At 40.7% G+C, this 16,550-nt stretch overlaps 1 protein-coding gene across 6 annotated transcripts in view; it reads left to right on the forward strand.

Annotated features, from left to right (window-relative positions):
• The first annotated feature begins 4,004 nt into the window (after positions 1-4,004).
• Positions 4,005-16,550, forward strand: part of LOC148183418 (vasculin-like) — a 120,951-nt gene continuing 108,405 nt past the window's right edge. Inside the window, exons 1-4 of one of the 6 annotated variants that reach the window (XM_088061587.1) lie at positions 4,048-4,087; positions 4,878-4,927; positions 5,845-5,908; positions 6,688-6,762. The gene's annotated coding sequence lies outside the window, so the exon portion shown is untranslated. Of the gene's footprint in view, positions 4,088-4,222; positions 4,580-4,877; positions 5,909-6,687; positions 6,763-16,550 lie in introns of those variants that run through there. The other 5 variants (XM_088061586.1, XM_088061585.1, XM_088061588.1 and 2 more) reach the window with 5 other exon arrangements.

Below are 16,550 nucleotides of genomic sequence, written 5' to 3' on the forward strand. Positions count from 1 at the left end.
TTGAGCGCATCCAGAGGAGGGCAACAAGGCTGGTGAGGGGCTTGGAACACAAGCCCTATGAGGAACCTCTGAGGGAGGTGGGGTTGTTTAGCCTGGAGAAAAGGGGACTCAGAGGTGACCTTATCACTCTCTACAACTTCCTGAAAGGTGGTTGTATTCAGGTGGGGGTTGGTCTCTTTTACCAGGTAGCAACTTGTTATGTGCCGGTTGTGGGTGGGAATGTTAGCGTTCAGGAACACACATAATCATGGAATGATTATAGGAAGGTGCTTTATTAAGAGCTCTGGGTGTCAGGGGTACACATACCCAAATCTGACCCATCTTGGTTTTGAATTGAACATGTTTTATACTCTATCGTTATACAACTTACATACTAATTATTAAACTTACATTGTTCTATTGTATGTAGTTTTTACCCAAGCATGAATTTCTTGTGATTCCCCCCTCAACCCTCTAACATTGCTCCTCATGTTCTTTAAACAATAATTTTATCTAATTATATCTAACAATTGTATCATGATCATCTACTGATTACACAGGTGCAGTTTGACATGATCTTTAGCAAGTACAAGGTCTAACACTTCCCAGGGCCTACTTTTCCCAGGGCTTTCCAAGCTTAACTTTCTTTCTAAGTCTCTGAATTTCCTATGATTTTAAAACCTTTTACTATCAGGAAGACAGAATCCACGACTTGAGTCCTCTTGCTCATCAGACCAAAACAGCCTGATTTATTGTTTGGAACTTTCTTATATAGTCGATTCAAGACTCCCAGGCTTAGATAGCTCATTGGTTGGGATCTCCCTCCACCTAGATCTCTGGCCAGTGGTGTGCTTGCAACTAAGCCTGAATGGGGATGGCTGAGGGTCCCCTGTAACTTATCTGGGGACTTGTTCTGGCATGAACTAGGCCAGCCAAATTGGATTTGTGTCATGGACAGATTTATCTTGTCCAGTACAGACCAGCTGTACTGTGACAATATTGTGACAGCAACTGACAGAACGAGAGAACACAGTCTCAAGCTGTGCCAAGGGAAATATAGGATGGATATTAGGAAAAAGTTTTTTTACAGAAAGGGTGATAAAGTATTGGAATGGTCTGCCCAGGGAGATGGTAGAGTCACCATCCCTGGATGTGGCACTCAGTGACATGGTCTAGTTTTTGGTGCTAGGGCATGGGTTGGACTAAATGATCTTGGAGGTCTCTTCCAACCTAGTCATTCTGTTGAAATAGCATATTTAGAGAAGAAATCAAAACAAAAACTTGTTGTGCAGTTGTAATTTCAGCCAAAGAACAGTGGAGTGAGAACATGTGAGAAGAACAACTCTGTAGATACTAAGGCCAATGAAGGAGAGGGAGGATGTGTTCCAGGCACTGGAGCCATGATTCCTTGGCAGCCCATAGTGAAGACCATTGTTGTAATGCATCTAGAAAAATAGTATGACTCGAGAGAATGTACCCTCGAAATGTAGAATGTAAGCTTCTTTCCCTTATCTCTTTCTCCCCAGCTCTCCTTATTGGCTGTGTGAATGTAAACCACCCTCTTTCCCCTGCCTTCAAAAAGACGCGTGTTATCAATATTCTTCCTATTTTCCTCCTGCTCTCTTTCTCCACGGGATCCCAAGAACAAGAATAAAGCTGAACTTCCATCTCAGCAAGGGAAAGAGCCTCATTTTTAGTTCCTCTGTTCCATGCTATAATATCTTCCCTGTCTTCCTGGCTACTGCAGGTTGGACGGTGGCTATAGAGAGGCAGGGATCATATAGAATTATAGCAGACCATGGTGAAGCAGGCTTTCCTCCTGCAGCCCATGGAGGGCCATAGGGATGCAGAGATCCATCTGCAGCCTGTGGAGGAGCCCCATGATGGAGCAGGTAGATGCCTAGAGGAGGCTGTGATCCTGTGTGAGATCCGTGGAGAGAGGGGCCTTGCTCCTATGCTGGAGCAGCCTGTCCTTGAAGGACTGCACTCTGTGGAAGTGTGATTCACGCTGCAGCAATTTGAGGGGGACTGTTGCCCATGGGATGGACTCACGTTGTAGCAGTTTGCAGAATGAGATGCACTTACGTTGGAAAAGTTCATGGAGAACTGTCTCCCATGGGAGGGACCCCACAGTGCAGCAGGGGAACAACTCTCCTTGAGCAGCAAGAGAAGCCACAGGTGATGAACTGACCATAGCCCCCATTCTGTCTCCTTATGCCATTGGGGTAGGAGGTTGAGCTGGAAGGAGGGAGGAGTGGGGGGGAAGGTGTTTTTAAGGGCTTGTTTTACTTCTCATTATCCTGCTCTGATTTTGTTAGTAATAAATTCACTTCATATTTCTAAGTTGAGCCTATTTTGCCCATGATGGTATTTGATGAATGATCTCTCCCACTCCTCATCTCAACCCATGAACCCTTTGTAAAATTTTCTCTCCTCTGTCCAGCTGCAGAGGGGAGTGAGTGAGCAGGTTTGGTGGGTGCCTGGCAGCTGGCCAGTGGCAACCCATGACACCCTCCAATAGATGTCAGGGTGGTTGAAATCTCCCATGAGGACAGGGCTTGTGAATATAGGGTTGCTCCCATCTGTTTTCCCAGTTGGGTGGCCTGTAACAGACCCCCACTATAATGTCACCAGTCCCTGCCCTCCCTTTAATCCTTACCCATAAGCTATCAGTTCCTCATCCATCTCCGGCCAGAGCACTATGCGCTCTAGGTGGTCATTGACATAGAGGGTAACACTGCCTCCTCATCTCCCCTGCCTGTCTTTCCTAAAGAGCCTGTATCCTTCCATTTCAACACTCCACCCATAGAGTCATTCCACTGTGTTTCTGTGATGCCAATAAGGTTAGAGCCCTGCAGCCATTTGCACATCTCTAACTCCTCTTTCTGTGTTTGCACGGAGGCGTTAAAGTTTGGCCCCTGATGAAGGTGGCTTTTTGGCTGGAGTACCTGGAATTCTTTGGTACTGTCCTTCATGTGCTCTCCTGCTGACCTGTGATCCCTCTCCAGGCTCTGGGTATCTCTTGCTGGCACTGGCATCAAACTGGCAGGAGTGAGATGGATTGAGGTCCCCCTCTCCCAGAAACTTTAGTGTAAAGCCCTCTTCACCAGCTTGGGAAGCCTATGACAGGAGATGTTCTTCCCCCTGTCTGACAGATGGATGCCAAAATTTAAAAACTGCAAAAAAAAGATTTCAAAATTGCAAAATCTTAATTCAGGCATTTAGTTCCCAAGCTGCAAAAATCCATCATGTTTCTTTCAGAAAAGCACACGTTAAATTACTGCACATACATTAAATGTATTTCTACTCTTCATGTTTGTAAATTGAAGCTATTTCTAGTAATTCATTAAAGGTGCTATTTTTTTTTCTTGTTCAAATGGTGGTTATAGACTTTTACTTGCTTCAGGCCCTGCTGGTGCCATTCTGTTGCATTTGCAAGATCTGCTCAGCATCTATGAGGTGCAGAAGATCTTCAGTCTGCTCTCTGCCTGCAGCTGCAGGCACAATGCAATCCCACGGCCCACACACCTCACTTATGGGGGCAGCAGTGCCCTCCCTGCCACGGACCACGTTACTCTCGAGGCAGGTGGGACTAGGATTGCACTCATTGGCCGTTCCATGCCCGCAGTCGCAGGCCCGCAGGGGGCCCGGCACCTGGCCGTATGACGCGCACGGACTTTCCAGCGGTCCCAAGCTGATTTGTATGACTCGCATCTCGGTTTCAACATTACAGTGCTCAATCCAGGCCGCAGCGGCGCGAAACGCCAGCCAGGGATGTCGTTGCTTCCCCAGTGCCCGTCTTCTCCCCAGGCTACTCTCCTGCCCAGCTGCTGGCGTCAGTAAGAGTGACACTGCAGAGCTGTGCCACCGCACATTTAATTACGGCGGCGGGGCAAGGGATTTCCCCGCCGCCCCGCGCGGAACGTTCGGTATTGTTCCCATGACGTTGCGGCAGGGGAGGCTCCTGCCAGCAGGGCGGGTTCTCACCCTTGGTGGCGGCCGGGAAACTCCTCCCCGAACACTCACGAGGTCATGCGGCTTATCTTGCTAGGATTGTGACTCGGAGCGGCGCCATTTTGGGAGTGAGGCGAGCGGTGTGGGGTGCGGGGTAAGGGGTGTGCGCACGTAGGTGCGCGTAATTCTCGAGTCCGGGGCTCCCACGGCTCTAAGGTGGTGGAAGGGGGCCGACTCCGTTAGGTGTGGCCTGGCGTGGGGTGGGGTGGGGGGTGGGGGGTATAATCTCATTCTTTTCCCTGTAGCGAGGCAGTCAAGGGGAGCTGCCTCCGGCGTAGTGTTGATGGCTGCCGCTGTTGTTACATGGGAGTGGTGGGGCCGGTGAGTGCCTAAATGCGGGCCGCGGCCCCCCTGGAAGTCAGGGTGAGTGCCCAGCGTGGGTTGTCGGAGTCCTTCTTGGGGGCAGCCGCTGTTCCACACCAAAAGTCCCGATTGGGGCTGGGGAGCTGGGGGGTCTGCCGACGCACTTCACAGGCAACCAGCCCCGAAGTGGTGAGGCTTCCCCAGGCGGCTCCCGCCGCTCCTCTTTGCTTGTTCTGTGCTTAAGCTCGGTATCCCTGGCCCAGATCAGCGCCTTCCTCCCCAGGTGACTTCTGCGGATTTATTATCTTTTCCAATAAAACGAGAAATGCTTTTTTTACGGTTGTTTATTATTCTCGGAAATTAGAGACAGGAAAGCGTTTTTGCTGATACGCTGCATTTTCTGTTAAATATGCCTGCTGCTTTCTTCAGGATGTGAATGAATATTTAACTGAGGCTTCTTTACTCGGGTTTGGCTCTGATTGCATATATGTTTGCTTTTAAGATTCAACTATATGTACTTGTCTAATACCAATTCAGATTTCCAGTGGGAAAGCTGATTGTTCTTGTTCTTTTTCCCCTAGGCAATTTGCATTACTGAGTTCTGGATATTTGGAGCCTTTTGCTGCAGCTGGTAGGGAGGAAAAAAGGGGGAAGCTGTCCTGCACCAGTTGTTTCTTGTAAAAGGGGAGAAATATCGGACACGGATTTGGGATTATTTGTCCAAGTGCTTCCTCCTGAAAAGGCTTCTGAAACAATTATTAGGCATCCGAGAAGTGAATTGCAAGTTGAAGTCATGAGCTTTTTCTTTCTAGTAGTGCAGAGCACCTCACCCTTGGACACTTTTGTCCACGTGGCATGGGTACACAGCTAAATTTATTAAGTTCTGAATACTTTGCCTGCCAAAGTAAAATGCTGTTTTGCGTTTAGTTACTTTTTTCTTCCATGCACGTTCTGAGTCATAGCCATAACCTGTTCTTTTGACTCCAAGCTAAATGCAGCCCAAGTCACTGTGTAGATGTTGCTGAAAGGTTTCACGGCAGATATTTTTACACCTATTTTTTGATATAGCTTACGGTCATTTTGCAATGAGACCTACTTTCTAAATCGAGTGGCTGATATACATTTACTTATAATTTTTCCTTTTATATTTAATTTAATATTTTTAGTGAAAAATGTTTTTGCCAATAAACAATATGGTGGTATCCAGATAGCTGTTGTTTACAAATGCCTCTGTTACCTGAAGCTAGGAAATGTTCCTCAGTTCAGATTTGAAATTTGGGTTTTTGGTTTCATCAGCTGTGGTATAAAAAGTGTATTTGTTTCACCTGTAGTTGATGCTTCTTATAGTGAAATGTACATGGAATAGACAAACGAAGAAACTGTCAGAGGGACAAAAAAAGCTTCTTAAGGCAGAGACTTTGCGAATTTTGGAAATAGTCTTGCAGAATCTGTAAGCAGGAAGGATGGTTAGCTGATTTCTATGAAGTCAAATCTATGTCAAACAGCTATGAATGTAGTATTGATGAAAACTCTGGATATTATCTTGAGGGAAAGAAACTGGAAAAATATAAGTCGTGCAGTACTAATACCTCATGCAGCCGTCTTGGATTAGGTAAGTATTGTAGTGTTCATAAATCAATTTTCTACTGATAAAATGTTTTTTCAAGGGTACAGTTAAACCAGTAATATTACTGCCTAGAAGATAGTGGTTATTCTTTTTTTTGGAAAACATTGAAATGAGCTTGCAGAATCTTTTATTTACCATTTTAACAATTAATGGAGTATTTTAAAGACTTTGCAGAATACATGTATTGCTGCAAAAAGAAATTTGTAAGTATGAGTGTTTTTCATGGAGATTAAAAATATGTACATCTAGACTGAATCGCTAGGTAACTTCCTATTAATACTTTAATTACAACAATGAACTTTTATGCTTACTGAACAAGTCTACTGTACAGCTTGTGTGTCTAAGTCTTTCAATTTGTATTAAATATTTTTTCAGCATGAAGGTACTGATAATGTACTTCTTTCAAAAATTCATTTCATTCCAATGTTGTTTGTCACTTATGGAAGCCAGATTTTATTACAAAAATTAATTTGCTGCCTATGCAAGCTGGCTTTTATATGTGTTGATATTTTAAGGTTGGGTTCAGAGTAATTTCGTATTCTGTAATGGAAATTATTGATTCTGATGGATTAGTTTGAAAGTATACCATAATAATTCCCCCAAAATCTTTTTGCAAGGATTCAAAACAAAATATAGTGGTGAACTAACCAGTTTTACATGTTATTGTTAGATGTATTGCTGTCCCCTTCCTTTGTAGTGGTTAAAAGTTTTTGAATATAGGTATAGTTTAGATATTGTAATGAATATATTTATGTTTTTTGTAGGTTTGCTTTCAGCTGAATTACTACTGCTTTGAAGAAAATTAGGATGGACAGAACAACTTATTTCAGAAGTCAGAGGTAATTTTACTAAGTTCTCTCCCCCTTACCTCACCGTGATTATTCATAAAGTTTTAATTAATTAAAATATTATTGGGCAGACTGTCTGGTAAAGGTGACATGTTTACCTTTAGTTGCAACCTTTTCAAAAATTTTTCAGCGCTTCTGCAGTACTGAAATATTAATAATAGTGAGTTAATGAAAAAAATTGTTTTATCTAAGGGCACTGCAAAAATGTTTCATAAGATAGCTTATGTTAAAACCTTGAAGAAAAGTAATCTTAAGCATATGAAACTGCCTAAAGGTTACTACAATGGTGGTGGTTTTTTCCTTTTTCTTCCCTGTAACTTGCTATTTTGACCATAAATGAAAGACTTGCACCTAAATAAGTATTTTAAATTTTTAAGCTCACTGAAGTAGTTCTGTTCTGTGTGTTGTTTTGTCAATATCTAAAAGTTGACCTAGCTTCAGTTTTTTGCCTTCTTTAAATGTTTTTGCTGTTTTGTTAATTTATATTTCAGTTTTGCTGTTTTGGAAACATGAAAACTGTGGAACATAAATAGGAGTGTTTCTATAATTGCTTGGGGCTCTTCTAGATAGAGTCTTGGTATGTCTGGGCTTGGCTGAATGAACTGAGCCACATGTAAAATAACCACACTAACAGAATTACCTTCCTCATTCTCTTTTAGTTGAGTCAGTGTTTTGCTTGAAAATACTTGGTAAATGGGAAAAATTCAGGTGTGAGTGGCCGTTTTATTAGATTTTGTCTATTATGTGGCCATAAACATAGTAATACAAGTACTCACTTTTTAAATCATAGAAAAAGTGATGTCTGTCTTTTACAAGCTATTAACTTTCAGTGCTATCTGACACCTCTCAAGAAAAGGTTCTCACTGAAATCAAGGAATTTCATTCTCTCCACTTACTATTTTGGGTGACATTTTTATCTGGACTCCTTTATCTTCTGTATGTTTTGAAGAGTCTGCTTTTTAGCTTTATTAACTTTCTTTACATTTTTCTGGTTGCTGGTAGGATAGTTCTTTTTTTCTTTTCATTGTGTTTTGCATTTGAAAAGTGCAGTTGTTCTTATTTGTATGTGTATGTATTTGACAGATTCAGGCGTGTGCCCTTGTACCCTAAGCAAAATTCATGCTTGGGTGAGGACTTGAGGAGGAAATGCCTAGCATGCTGGTCCTTCTTTAGGACAGCTCACAGTCTGTTAAGTGGTTTGCAGACAGCTATGAAGATAAGGTCCTTACCCTGGAAAGATTATACTTTAAACCTTGACGTAAACATAGCTTTTGTACTGGAATAACTGTCAGCAACTTGACTCTTTTACTGATGCATTTATTCTGGTAGAATTCTAAAGTGAGTACCTTTCTTGAGAAATTATATTGAATGGTGTAGGCTATTCTTCTCTGAAAAAACTGCTGGTGGAAGTTTTTCTGTTTAAATTTACTTAATATAAATAAAATCTGTAAAATTATATTAGGAAATTGTGTAAATATTTACTTTGTTAGTACTTCACAAGCTAATGTACTTTAAGCTCTTTTTTTTTTTTCTCTGTTCTAATGAGATTTTTCTGTTTAAAATGTACGGGTAAAATGGTTTGATAGTGATAGTTCATCTGTAATTTCTGAGGAAGTTGATTTTAGTTCTTTATATTTTAGTACTAGGAGTAAATTCTGTCCTGCAAGGAGAATTCTTTGCAGACTTTATTATAAATAAACTTGAATGAGACTTGGTATGTTTCCCTATGTGATGCTATCAACTCTTCCACAATCATCGGCTTTCATATTTTGGGTAAAAATAGTCTGGAAAGCAGTTGAAATAATATAGAACTGGTTTTCTGCTTTATATGCTGAGGATATTTTAAAACTGCCGCCTTTTTCAACTGCTTTTTCTTTAAGTTCTTGTGAAGACTCCAAAGTGCAAAAGCAGCCCTGGTGATTTTGTTACATAATGTATGCAGAACTGGGTGGTGATGCTAGTGCACTAATGCTTCAGCTTTTGGACTTCAAATCTTGCAGAGGACAAGAGATTAGCATTTATCCAGTTTTCTGCTAAATGGTAATGCAAGTGTAGGATTTCAAGCAGAAAGAACCTGGTTGTAGTTTACCTTCAAATAAGAACTTATTCTCTGTTAGAAAATAGTTTTTTTTTTTTTTTTAATTATATTTTTGGTGCAGTGCAAAAAGCAAAAACTTCTTTGGATAAAAGTAATGGTCAAGGTATTCTAAGCTCTCATTAATTTTGGCTTTTTAAAACATTTCCTAAAAGATGTCTTGATTTTTGTAACAATAATATTTGATTTACAAAAGTGTTATTAACCCTATTGCTTTTGAACCATATTTATATATGGAAAGGGTATCATACGATAAGGAGCAAGCGATTGGGATTTTTAGAACACCAGTGTCCCACCAAGTCTGCCAGCATTCTAGATCTTAATATTAAACAAAGATAGTAAGTGCACTTTAGCTGATTCATCCTCACTTAAGGAACTGAGGTCCTAAGTTGAAATGAAGGTGGATTTTTCTTACATGTTTTTGTTTGTATTTGCTAAGTCACTGTAAAGCTAGGTTTTAGGGCCGTGTCTGTATTAGAGGATGTGTTGGCTTTTTATGGTTAAAAACTTGACTGTTAGAGTTTGATTCAATACACTTTTCACACCCTGGCATGTCATAAAACTCTTGGAACTGCTCAAATTTGACAGAGGACTTTGTCCCATCCATGTTGTTCTGTAGGAAGCCTTAGTTATCATACTTGTTTTTTTTAAAGATAAGACAAGAAGGTAAATTAAAGAAACAAATGGATATTTTTTCCCTCATTGTCCACTGTTAGAATGCTCATCAGAACAGTTCTCTATTGGATGGTGATACAATCCAGTTTAAACCCAGAAGAGCAAAGAAAACAAAGTCTCTGTGTATAAAATGAAAAGAACTTTGAAGGTTCAAAATATACCCAAGAAACATGATTAAAACAAAACCAAGTTGGATGTTGATGCCAAAAGTTTGATATATTTTATTTAATAGTAAAAGAGACAAAAAAAGGAAGAAAGATGTGGGAGGGTGGGGGGACAGGGAGAGAGTGACAGGGGTTAGGTAGAAATATATCACCCTTTCGGGGGTCTCAGTGACGTCCCATTGCTTCCCTCCATCTGGTCTTCTTGTGGTGAGTGTCACCCACCACCATCACACCAAAGAGTATAGAATCGAGTGGATTAATATATGCTTTAGACCAGATGGGAACACCCACGTGCCTCCCTTGCAGGGAGCCAGTTTGACACCATCCCTTGCAATACTATGGATCTGTTGCATCATCTGCAGTGCTCAGGTGCAGGGTCTGGGGACCCTTGAGGGGGCCTTTGATCGGCCGTGACACCCCCTCTGCTGTGGATAAGCTTTTCCTGGGTGAAGGGGCCCCTTAGCTGAGCTGGTCTGCACAGCGGATGGGTGTTAATTTGGCCTCTGACCAGAGGCTTTTCCAACACACACCCAAAAGCCTCTCTTCCCCCCACCCTTTGGTGTGAGGGTCTGGCAGCTGATAGCCCTGGGGCTGTGGTCTCCATTCGAAAAGTGTTAAGCCTGTGCTCTGTGAATGTATCCTTTTCCCCAGCCCTGAGTTGTTACTTTATCTTCATCATTGAGCAGTCCAGGGCTCCAGTCAGAAGGCCTATTCAGGGTGTGGTGGACTGCAGCTTTTATAATGCAGTTTTGCTATTAGTCCTTCATGAAAATGTTTAAGTCATAAACTATATTTCAGTCTCTGACAATCCACCCTGTGACTTAAACATTGTAATGACTTTTCTTCCAATGTTTCTTCAATTTATGGGTTGCCCACGGTGAGTGACATGTATAGAGTGGTTAGTAAGAGAAAAGACAGGAGTAATACATTAGTTATTCAAATCATCAAAAATGTAAATTCAATTGCAATCATTAATCCAATCCTTATTAGAAAGAGCCTCCCACCCTGTGAACCCAAAGATCTGTTTTCTTTATTGGGTAGTGGGTGTGAGGGATTCCCCAATATTGTATTTCTTGGATGTTGACTTAATATGTTTTGAAATTGGTCATAGAGCTACACAGCAGGTTTTAATTTTTAAATTCTATCCCCAGTATTAACCATGTGTCAATCAGCTGAGTTTCAAGGAGATCCTCAGTGCCTGTAGTACAAATATATCCTGGGACAAAAGTACTTCTAAGGTTTTAAAATAAGTTTTTTTTTGACTGCATTCGCATATAGTTGGAAGAATTTCATTGGTAATATTCCTGTTCCGCTGGGAAAGTCTATGAAAAATTAACTTTTATATCAAATTTACAAAATATAAAAACACTTTCATATAACAGATTTTCATGCAAATGCATTTTTACATCCGAGCTATGTTCTATTTTTTAAGGAATAGATTATAGCACTGTTGTAATTTAGGCACAAACCAGAAACTACAGCTTTATTATTGGTGGGATTAAAAAATGAGAAAACAAAAAATAAAGAGGAAAAAAAAATTAATTCTCTCTTAAATTTAGTTGTATTACCATAAGAAACTTTTTTCTTTTGAACTTTAGTGAGTAAATTTTAGAGAAGCAAAGAGCTTGAGAGAATTGCCATATCCAAACTTAACCTTGTTTGTAAATTATCATATGTCTGTAAACCCTCTTCTACACTGAAATGTTGGAGGGGGGAATGGGGAGTGGCAGCAGCACAGGCATTTTCCTCTCCATGTGTTAAAAAGTTGTTTGTAAAATTTGAAGCTTAGTCTTTTGTTGTGGCTGTGCATTTAAGTTGAGAGAAAGGAAGGGAAATAAATAATCTTTAGTTCAAGCAGGTGTCACTCTTTTGCATGAATCTGTGATCAGTAGAAATGCTTCCATTTTCAAAAACTTTGTAAAGCTTGTATTAGAATTCAAATAGTCTTTTCTCTTTTATTAACCTACAAATTTTGGATAGCAAAATAACAACTTGAAACTAGCTTATTTTGCTTTGTTCAAACTAAATGAATGATGGAGTAAGGAAGATCTTTATTAAACTGTGTTTTTTAAGGGGAATAAAAATTGAGATGTATAAGGTTTAAAAAAAAGTATTGTTTAAAACTTACACTTACCAACTTCAAATTAGCACTACTCTTGACTAGATATAACAGGGAAGGATATTTTTATCACCATAAATTTTCAGTTTAAAAGAAAATGTGGGGGGTTTTGTGGCAGAAGGAAAAAGACTTCTAATAGAGTAGCTTATTTTAATGGCCTGCTTGTTTGAGAAAGATCCTGAACATTTCTGAAGAGACTGTATAGCCTGATGGTTAGTATTTGAGCATAGTTTCTTTGCCTAATTCAGAGCAAAACTTTGTAGTTCTGTGGCTAATGGTAAGTAGATGAAGTAAATATTTGAAGTTGGCCCAAGATGGGAGAGCTGAAGGGTCAATTTATCCTGTAGCTCTGTAATTCCAGACTTGCTCAGTTTAAGTGAGAACTTTGTCTGCTGCTGATACTTCCTCAGGAAAAAAAATTACCTTGGCAAGTAGTTTTCTTTTTTTGTACTGAAATGAAGTACAATTGGTATTTGCCATATCTGGTATACATTCAACTTTAATTCCCTCATAGAAAATTGCGTGTCTCCCTTTCCCTTCTTGTAGATGGCTGCTGTTTTCTAAGATGTCATGCAGACTTGCTTGGTGGTCCCCTCTGAAATTCATATATGCTTGGTTTGTCTTCCTGACTTAATAAGGATGTGATACACTTGCCATAGCTCATTACCAAGCAAGCAAAGCAGTAGTAGCAACAGACTTGAGACACTGAGTAATATATAATCTTTTATTTTTCCACTGTCATAAGAACACTCTATTTTAATTCTGATGACTTACAACCTTCTTTTACCCCATTTATGAATTTTATACTAAAAATTTGATAGAGGGTGTTATCAAACAACTGTGTAGTTGAGGGGTGGAGTTAAGGTTCTGCATGCAATTTATGGTACGCTGTTCTTATGCTAATAATAATCTGTGAGGCGTTAGGTAAAAGATAATAGGGTATGTTCCACTTAGATATGCATATATGTTAATTTTAGATTTTCTGAAAACTACATATGTACATATATCCACATGCTTTTAACATTCTGTTCATGTATTTCTCAAAGCAAATCAGTAGACTGAAGTTCTAAATGGTCTTCAAGGAGCATCAAGAAATTTGAATTGTATTTCCTTTCGAACTTTGGGAATTCATGTCTTAAAACTCACTTTTTTTTCTGTTAATAACTTTACTACTCTGCTTACAAGCTTCAAGTATCTCTACCTATTTGAGTTTATATTACCTTTTATTTTAATCTTCTACTAATCTCTTAAATACCTAGTGTAATGGAAACTGCTTCCTGTAAAATCATTTAGGCTATCCACAGAATGTGAGAAGTATGTAAGCTAAAAATGCAGAACTATTTTTCCTTGTGTCTAGTTTCTGGTGACATGGGTTCAGCTGACAGGGATTTTTTCTAAGTTTTAGCATTATTTTAAAATGTGTTAGACAAATTAGTGTAGGTAGTTCAGACACGTAGTGTTATCAAGTGTATCTTGCCAACAGTAATGAAATCTGTCTCCAATCATAGTGTGGCCTGGGGGGAGGGGATGATGACAGGGTGGAGGGGATGTACCATCACAGTATTGAAGACAGATTTCTGAACTAGGGAAATATTTTTATTTCATACACTGAAGAGATAGACCTTCCTGAAGTTGCATCTGTTCAATACCAATGGGGCTGTCTTTGCCAGCTAAATACTGGTTAAACGAGTTAAAGAATCTGCCCTTAAAATTGGGTGGAGATGGTCTTTGATCTCATATCCTTGTCATCCTTACGATCTGTTGTGCTTTTTTTCTCCACCCTCAATGGAAGAGGATCAGGTTAGAAAACACTTAGATATACAGAAGTTCATGGGGCATGATGGGATGCACCCATGTGTGCAGAGGGAGTTGGCTGATATAATTGCTGGTCCGTTCTTGAGTATCTTTGAGAGGTCATGGGGATTGGGAGAGTTCTTGAGTACTAGAAGACAGCAAATGTCAATCCTGTCGTCAAGAATTGTAAGAAGGAGGATCCAGGGAACTACATGTTGGTCAATCTCACTTTGGTCCATGGGAAGGTGAGAGCAAGTAATTCTGGAAGCCATTTCCAAATATATGAAGGACAAGGAGGTAAGTGGGAGCAGTCAGCATGGTTTTTATGAAGGGGAAATAATTCTTAACCAAGCTAGTAGCTCTCTAAAGCAGGCTGACTAGCTTGGTAGATGAAGGAAGCAATGGGTGTTGGTTATCTTGACTTCAGTAAGGCTTTTGATACTGTCTTCCCTGACACACTCATAGAGAAGCTGAAAAAGTATGTGTTAGAGAAGTGAACAATGACGTATATCAGAAGCTGGCCAAATGGTCAGGCCCAGCCTGTTAGGGTTGTGATCAGTGGCACAAAAGCCATTTGAAGGAAGTCATTAGTGTTGTAACCCCAGGGTTCAGTACTGGATCCAGTACTGTTTAACATCTTCATTAATGACCTGGACATAGGGCAGAATTTACCCTCAGCAGGTTTGTAGATAATGCAAAATGTGGAGGAGTGGCTGATACAGTAGATATTTATGTTGCAATTCAGAGGAACCTGGACAGAGGACCCTTATGAAGTTCAGTAAAGGGGAAAATGTGAAGTCCTACATCTGGGGAGTGTCGCTCTATTAGGAACGGCTGGGATTGAGCAACACAGACTCTCATGGAGTCGGTTAGGAGAATATCTCATAGTTTATTATTTCAGCTCTGTTTTATAGACTGATCCGTGGAAAGTACAGAAAGGAAACTCTCATTGGTTAGCAAACCACTACATTACCATCATTGGTCAGTGGTGCACACCACCCTCTGACTTTCTCCTGCAAAGAAAACAAAGGACAGACAAACAGCACCTGGCAAGGCTGTTTTCTGTCTCTGAGAATTGTTTTGAATACTCCCATGAATTTCTCAGGCTAGCTTCTCAGGCAGGACTGAGAGCTATGTGGCCTGTAATTTCTACAGGCTCTCTGTTTCAGAGTTAGACACAGAGTCCACAGGGGAGTAGTACTGTGTATGCCAGTACAGGCTGGGACCTGACCAGCTGGTAAACGGCTCAGCAGAGAAAGAACTGGGAGTCCTGTTGGGCAGCAAACTGACCATGAGCCAGCAATGCATCCTCACAACAAAGGTGTCCAACAACACCCTGGGCTATATCAGGAAGGGTGTTGCCAGCAAGTTGAAGAGAGTTCATCCTTCTCTGCTTAGCACTGGTGAGGCCACATGTTGAGTGCTGTGTCCAGTTATAGGCTCCCTGGCACAAGAAAGCCACAGACTTAGTGGAGTGAGTCTAGCAAAGAGCCATATTCCTCTTATAATCTGTAATGGGTGTGGATGTGGGAAAATAAAAGATAGGATTACATGGTTTTACACTTGATTATGATTCATGAAAATGTTATAATATTTATAGTTAAATATATTAAAAATGTGTTACTAAATGCATTTCCTCTAGTTGGAACTACTTAAACCATTGGAAAAATAAATTAAAATAGTCTCAAAAAATCACAGCAATTAAATGTGAGTGCATATTAGCTTATATGCTACAGTCCTTCTAGGAATCTGTACTTTAATAATCAGGATCATTTTTTTCTTACTTGACCTGTTAATAGGAAACAAAACATGCTAGAAAGATCTGATAAATGAAAGTGAAGCTAGAAGAAATTCAGGATAAAGGATCATCTTTATAATGGAGCAGGAGTGATCACTTAAATGTTTTTTTTTGTAATCAGTTTATTCTAGAACTCCATATCCTTTGTTTTTTTTGATTATATGGTAAAGCCAGGTTGGAGATATTTGTAAAGGAAATTAGTATTTTTCCACTGTGTTAGCAGGAGCAGTGGAGGAGGCATTCTATTAAGTTCTAGTATATGGAGAAAGTCAGGTTGGATCATTAGAGAACTGGGCAATCACCAACCATATGAAGTTTAACAGGGGCAAGTGCCAGATTCTGCATCTGGTATGGGGCAACCCTGGATGTACGGACAGACTGGAGAATGAGATGCTGGAAAGCAGTGCCACAGAAAGGGGCTTGGGGCTTCTGGTCGATGGCAAGTTGAATATGAGTCAGCAGTGCCCTGGCAGCCAGGAGGACGAACTGTGTCCTGGGGGACATCAAGCACAGTATCACCAGCTGGCCAAGGGAGGTGATTTTCCTGCTCTACTCTGCACTGGGGTGGCCTCACCTCAAGTCCTGGAGGTGGTTTTGGGTACCAAAATATAAGAGAGATATTAAACTATTAGAGTGTCCAAAGGAGGGCAACAAAAATGATGAAGGGCCTTGAGGGGAAGCCTCATGAGGCGTGGCTGAGGTCCCTTGGCTTGTTCAGCCTGGAGGAGACTGAGAGGAGACCTCATTGCAGTTGACAACTTTCTTGTGAGGGGAAGAGGAGGGGCAGGCACTGATCTCTTTTCTGGTGACCAGTAACAGGACCCAAGGGAATGGTCTGAAGTTGTGTCAGGGGAGGTTTAGGTTAGATATTAGGAAAAGGTTCTTCAGCCAGAGGGTGGTTGGGCACTGGAACAGGCTCCCCAGGGAAGTGGTCATGGCACTGAGGCTGCCAGAGGTCAAGAAGTGTTTGGACAATGTTCTCAGGCATTGGATGGGATTGTTGGGGTGTCCTGTGCAGGGCCAGGAATTGGACTCTGTTGTCCTTGAAGGTCCTTTCCAACTCAGCATATTCTGTGATAAGGCTTCCAGTGTCTGAGTTGGAGACTTGGGCTTTTCTTGTTCTTTGTTTTAAAG

Source organism: Pseudopodoces humilis, chromosome 12 (genome assembly GCF_049639895.1).
Source record: "Pseudopodoces humilis isolate 2021_Gansu_Grassland_sample_001 chromosome 12, ASM4963989v1, whole genome shotgun sequence".
Lineage (NCBI taxonomy): Eukaryota > Metazoa > Chordata > Aves > Passeriformes > Paridae > Pseudopodoces > Pseudopodoces humilis.